This window comes from Tenrec ecaudatus, chromosome X (genome assembly GCF_050624435.1).
Source record: "Tenrec ecaudatus isolate mTenEca1 chromosome X, mTenEca1.hap1, whole genome shotgun sequence".
In the NCBI taxonomy this organism is placed as follows: Eukaryota; Metazoa; Chordata; class Mammalia; order Afrosoricida; family Tenrecidae; genus Tenrec; species Tenrec ecaudatus.
In genome coordinates, this window is record NC_134548.1 from 27,766,119 (window position 1) to 27,772,845 (window position 6,727).

Sequence of the window (6,727 nt, forward strand, 5' to 3'; positions counted from 1 at the left end):
GCGTTGATCACAGGAAGCAATAATCTAAATTTAAATTTCTCCTGGGGGTCCCCACCATCCCCTGAAGCCCCATACATATAGTTTATCTAATAGGGGGACTCTTCTGAAGCCTCATGCCCCATTGTTTATCTAAATGCAGGATGTTACTCCTTTGTTCTTCTGCATGGTCCTGCTTACCTCCTTCCAGTGTTAGAACATCCCCATTGATTAAACTTAAAAGGATTTTTTTTTACTGCCAGAGACTAGGCTGTTAGATTTGGGCATTCCAACAAACTAAATCTTAAATTATGTAGATATCTCATATTTTGATTAACAGCACATTATCTCTTTCACATCACACACATACACCCCGCCCCCTTATCAATCATGTGCTATAACATTTGCTTGGAGAGTGCTCTATGCAAAGATTCCTGGGTGGCCCAATCAGGTCAGCATTCAGCTCCTCACCAAAAGATTGGCAGTTCAACCCCCCTAGGAGCTTTGAAGGAGAAATACCTGGGAACAAGGTCCCTCTGTGAAGATTAATATAGCCAAGAAAATCCTATGGGGTTGTATTCTGTCACACAGTGGGGGGGGTGAGCTTTGAGTTGGCATTGACTACTCTGTGGGGCTCAACAACACACCCTGCTCACAGAATTGATTTGATGCCATATTAGAGAATTCAGAGCTTAATATGTAGCTAGGAAACAACAACAAACACAAGTGAACTTGGAATTGTGCTATGGCACGCTGTAATCCTGTTAGTATTATTTTTTAAGTGCTCCCTGGTGAGTATGAAGTATTCTAACATTAAATTGTGCTTATTACTTTTTTAAAAAACACATTTTCTTTTAAAATTAAACCTCCAGTGTGTTTGAAGCTGAAGAAATACTACAAATTGTTTTCAGCTGTGTATGAATTAACAGTCCTTTAAATTGAGTAAGTGTAGTCCATGGGGGTATAAGGTGTGGAATCTTTTACTTAAAAGAATTCACCAGGGAGAAAAGAATGACTTCTTTTTTTGGCTGTTACCAACACCCCCCAAATATGGGAACTTTATCTAATTTTTAATTGAATACTATACCTTCTATAACTCTGTGAAAACATTCCTATTATGCAAGTTATATCAGGGTTTCTAATTTCCTAAATTGGACCATCTTGTCCAAATTCCCTGAAAAGAAAGTAATTTACTAAGAAAATATATAAGGCATTAGGATATTGTGCTTTTGCCAGCAAAGACTTCATCCAAACAGTTTAAAATGAGCACTGTGCCATAGACGCACAGATTCTAGGAAGCGTTTCTTTCATACATCTTTGATTTAGATACAAGCAGCAAAGAAGAGTCAACTAGTTGAAACTGACCTGCTTGTGAAAGCCTTTTCTACCGTTTGGCTCAGTTCTAGGGACTCAACATGTTTTATTTAAAATAAAACCAAATATTGAGAGTACACACAATATATATGCATTGTGATTGTGTGTGTGTGTGTGTATATGTACACATAAAACTCTAAAATATATAACATATATACAGTGGTTCTCACTCTGTAGGTCGCAACCCCTTTGGGGGTCGAACGACCCTTTCACAGGGGTCACCCGACTCATAACAGTGGCAAAATGACAGTTATGAAATAGCATCGAAAATAATTTTATGGTTGGGGGGTTGTGGTCACCACACCATGAGGAACTGGATCAGAGGGTCACAGCATTAGGAAGGTTGAGAACCACTGCCCCAGCCGGTGATCTCACCCAATTCCACTCTCTCGCTCATTGTGCTTGAAATTCTTCCTTCTCCTGGTAATCTCGGGAAAGCAATGCCCTGCTCCCCTCAGTGCCTCCCAGTGTTGAGAGGAGATGGGCTCGTCTGGAGGTTCCAGGCCCCATGCTAAAACATTCTCAGGCCATTCAAAGGGAGGATACCCTCGTGGGGTTGGCCAATGGCTTGACTCGCTTCTACAAGTGTGATCTCATATGGAAGGCAAACCAGATGGGCCGCAATGGGGAAAGCAGTGAATGGAGAACATCAATCGAGATGTTTCCTTTAATGGGGCAGCTTCTTGCCTTCCTGGCAAAACGCATCTTTTATCAGAGGGGATGATGTGCAGTCTAAAAATGCCAATTCTCTCTCCAGCTTACAGGATCCCTAGGTGATGGGCCTCCTTGCGTGGAACCCACTAACTTTCCCCTCAAGACATTATTTCTCGTCTTACTGTAACCTTCCTCTTACTGACCCCAGCCTTCTTTCCGAGGATGAAATCACCTAGTTTTTCTGTGATCCGTGAGACTGGAATACATTCCAGTCCTTGTTTGTTTCGGTCTTGACCTTTGTGATCTGATGCCAAGCTTCAGGGGCCAGAACAGAGCCAACTATAGTGCGGCGATGACAACAATGACAACAACCAAATCCTCTTTCAAAATATTTGGGGCTTGGAAATCAGTCTGTGCTTTCAAAACATCTATCTACAAATAGGTTTAAAAATGTGTTTAGAAAGTCAATTGATTCTTTTGTCATTTCTAAAATATTTGTGCCCTCTCTTCCCTGGGGTAAATAATTAAATGCTCGCTTAGTCCCATGAAGGCCTTTCTTTGAGTTAGTGGGAGTGGAAGATTCGGAGGAAAGAGAAAAAAGAACATTGATTGATACCCACTGTCATCAAGTCAATTCCAACTCGTAGCAACCCTCGAGGCCAGAGTAGATTTTTTGAGACTGTAAATCTTTAGAGGATAAAAACAGCCACAGCTTTCTTCCATTGGGTTTGAATCACCAGCCTTGTAGTTAGCAGCTTAATGCTTAACCCACTGCACCACTATGGTTACTTAGCATTGGCTAACCCACTGCCCTTAAGTTGATTCTGACTAATAGGGCCCCCATAGTCTCTATTTTGAGAAGGGTAAATGTTTATGGGAGCAGGTAGCCTCATCTTTCTCTGGTTGAGCAGTTGGTGGGTTTGAATTGCTGACCTTCCAGTTAGTAGCCCAATGCCTAGTCCACTGCACCAGCAGAGAGCTCCTTAACATTGGATACACAAAACCAAGTGACTCCTAACATCATCACACAGAAGTATTGATTCAAATGGCCACCTCGGCTAAAAGTTCCAACTAACTGAACTAATAATGCTGAATATCTGGCTGCAGCTGAGATTCATGGCGACCCCAGGTGTAACACAGCAGAGCTTCTAGATAGGGCTTTTGGGTTGGGTTTCGGCCCATCAAATTTAAGGAAGCAGAGCGCCATGATTTTCTTCCTTGATTTCACTGGGTTGGCTGAAACCGCTAATCTTTAGTTGAGCAGTCCAGCACAAAGTGCTTGTGCCACTTGAGGACCTTGATTCTTAAGTAAACCCAAACCAAACCCATTGTCATTAAGTCAAGTCCAACTCACAGGGACCTTGTAGGACAGAGGAGAATTGCCCCATAGGGTTTCCAGACTGCCATCATTACGGAAGTAGGCTGACACATCGTTCTATGACGCATTGGCTGGTGGGCTCAAATCACCAAGCAAGCCCTTTAGCCAGTAAGCCAAGACTGTGAAATGGTTTTTTGTTGTTAGGTGCTGTGGAGTTGGTGCCAACTCATAGGGGCCCTATGTACAACAGAATGAAACACTGTCCCGTTCTGTGCCAAACTCGCCATTGTTCTTAATGTTGGAGCAGCTTGGTGCAGCCACTGTGTCAGTCCATCTGGTTGAAGGTCTTCTTTTCCTCTTGTATTGGTTGGATTTCCTTGAAGGCCAATGAGCATAACCCTATCACAGACAGCATTGTATTTCTTGATAGATTTTGTAATATCTTTTTTTTTGACAATGAATGCAATGCTGTTCCATTTGATTGTGTCATTCACAGCATAGTAAACCATATGGCTTTCTGATTCAAAATGGCCTATCAATACCAGTCTATGTTAGCTCACTAATGCATAGACTGTCCATTGTTATGCATTCTGTATTTCATATAAGTTCTGATTATTAATCATATATCAATGCTACTAAGCATGCACTGCCACTGCTTACTCCTTTCTTCCTAATACCATTTTTAAAATAATAAAAATCTGTTAATAAGAACTAGCTGAATAATTCTACCTCTTAGAGCAGGGAGGAATTTAAATAATTCACTGCCTCCAAAATCTTTATTCTAACACAACCCCAGTGAACTTTAAAGGAAGGGGCTTTAAAAACTTTGTGGGAAAACTCCATTATCTTTTCAATTTTTATTTTTCCATAATTTTGAAGCTCCCTTATATTTTATATTCACAGCCCATTTGAACTATCTGTAGGAGATTATTTGAGCACTAGCTCACAATTTGTTCATGTCTTCTTATATCCACAGCATTGGAAACACTTTTGTGTTAAAGGTGTTAAACATAACGTTAAAATAAACAATGGAAACTGACTAATAACTCTGTAAACAGTTGTGTTTAAAAGACTGTGATATGATAAGTACCCCATTCCAGAGTGTGGCTACCTAAAGGGAAGAGTGTGGCTACCTAAAGGGAGGAGTATCTATCGTTACCTAAAGGGAGGAGTATGATTACCTTAAGGGAGAAGTGTGGCTACCTAAAGGGTGGAGCGTGATTACCTAACGGGACGAGTGTGGTTAACTAAAGGGAGGAGTGTGGGTACCTAAGGGGAGGAGAGTGGGTATCTAAAGGGAGGAGTGTTACTACCTAAAGGGAGGAGTATGGCTACCTAAAGGGAGGAGTATGGCTACCTAAAGGGAGGAGTATGGCTACCTAAATGAAGGAGTGTGGAGGAGGCATGGAAGGGGGTCGTATGGTAATCTCCAGGATCTCTTTCCTGGATGAGGTTGTGGGTTTCTAGATGTTCATTACACAATAATCATTAAGAAGCAACCAAATACAAGTCCTAACAACACATCATAAATCAATAATGGCGTTTTATTATTTCAGTTCAAACTAGTTGCTCAGAAAGTTAGCTCAGTGACATCTGAATGGCAAAGTGAGATACTAGTTAGAAATGCAAAGTAAAAAATAAAAGACATCAAAAACTAATCTTAACATTGATTTAAGTGGGGTTCAGGTCTTAAGTTAAAAGAGACAGACATATAGATAGATAGATAAATAAATAAATAAAGAAGAACAAGCGAGAGAAAAAGAATCAAATACACTTTATAAAATTAAATGGTAGATTTCACAGTGAGGTTATATATACAAATATCTATTTAAATAGTCATAAAGTAAATTGTACATTCATAAATTAAAAAATACAAATCAACACAATGAAAAGATTTACCAAAATAAGAAATAAACGATAGGCAATATTACCTTACATTTTTTCAGGTATGGCAGATCCAGTAAACCAAAATAATCTTTTGAGAAATAAAATGTCTAAAGAAACTATTCAATAAAGCATATAAGGTACATTAAATATTGTATGGCATTCATTACAAATGCTCATGGAACATTCATAACATTATCAATATGTTAGCCACAAAGAAAACCTTATTGTTTTTGCTGATAAGTGATGCCCAGTCGGATGCTACTCAAAGCTATAGTTTGTTATGATTCATCCAGTCAGATGCCTTCGCATAGTCAATAAAACACAAGTAAACTTCTTTCTCTGCTTTCAGCCAAGAGCTACCTGACCTCAGCAATGTTATCCTTTGTTCCACATCCTCTTGAGGATCTGGCTTAAACCTCTGGTAACTCCCTGTCAGTGCATGACTTCAACTGGTGTTGGATGATCATCAGTAAATGTATTTGCATGTGGGATGTGAATGATATTAATGTATAATTTGCACATCTCTTAGATCACCTTTATTTGGAATGGGTAAACATATGGTTCTCTTCCAGTAAGTCAACCATGCAGTTGTTTTCAAATTCCCTAGCATAGACGAGGGAGTGCTTGTAGTTCTGCGTCAGCTCTTTGAAACCTTTCAATGGGCATTCCAACAAGTGCAGGAGCCTTGTTTGTGGTTAACGCTTCCAGTGCACCTGGAACGTCTTCCTTCAGCACCACTGGTTCTTCCTCATAGGAGTTTGGGGGGAAAACAAAACAAAACATTTGCGCTGAATAAGCCATTGGTCTTGCAAAATTCAATCATGCAATTTCCAGCTTTATTTTCATGACCAAGTTCATGTTACTCAACTACTATTCCTTCCTCTTTGTTTCCAACTTTTGCATTCCAATCAGCAATAACTATCAGTGCATCTGGATTGCATGTTTGATAAATTTCAGACTGAAGACATGGGTAGAATTTTTCAGTTTCTACATCACTAGCTTTAGTGGTCAGTTTATAAATTTGAATAATAGTTGTATTGATTGAATTTCTTGGTATTCAGATAGATAATATCTTATCACATATTGCATTGTAATTTTTTTCAATGGTGTCCTAAGATGGTCATTGCAATGGTAAATTGCATTGTAATTTAAGATAAATCTTCAAATGTTCTTTTTGATGATGAATGCAACAGCATTCCTCTTGAATCTGCCATTCCTGTAATAGCAAACCATATGATTTTCTGACTCAAAATGTCCAATACCCATCCATATCAGCTCACTAATGCCTAGAATGTTGATCTTTATGTGTTCCATTTAATTTTTGACAACTTCCAATTTTCCGAGATTCATGCTTCACACATTCCAAGAACCACTTGTTAGCCAATGTTTGTTTCTAGCTATTTCTCCACATTTGTAATTGTGCTGTATCAACAAATGAAGGTCTTGAAGGTTTTATTCCTGTAGGCTTTACTGCATCCTTGTCATTATGGCCAATTCTACTTTGAGAAAGCAGCTCTC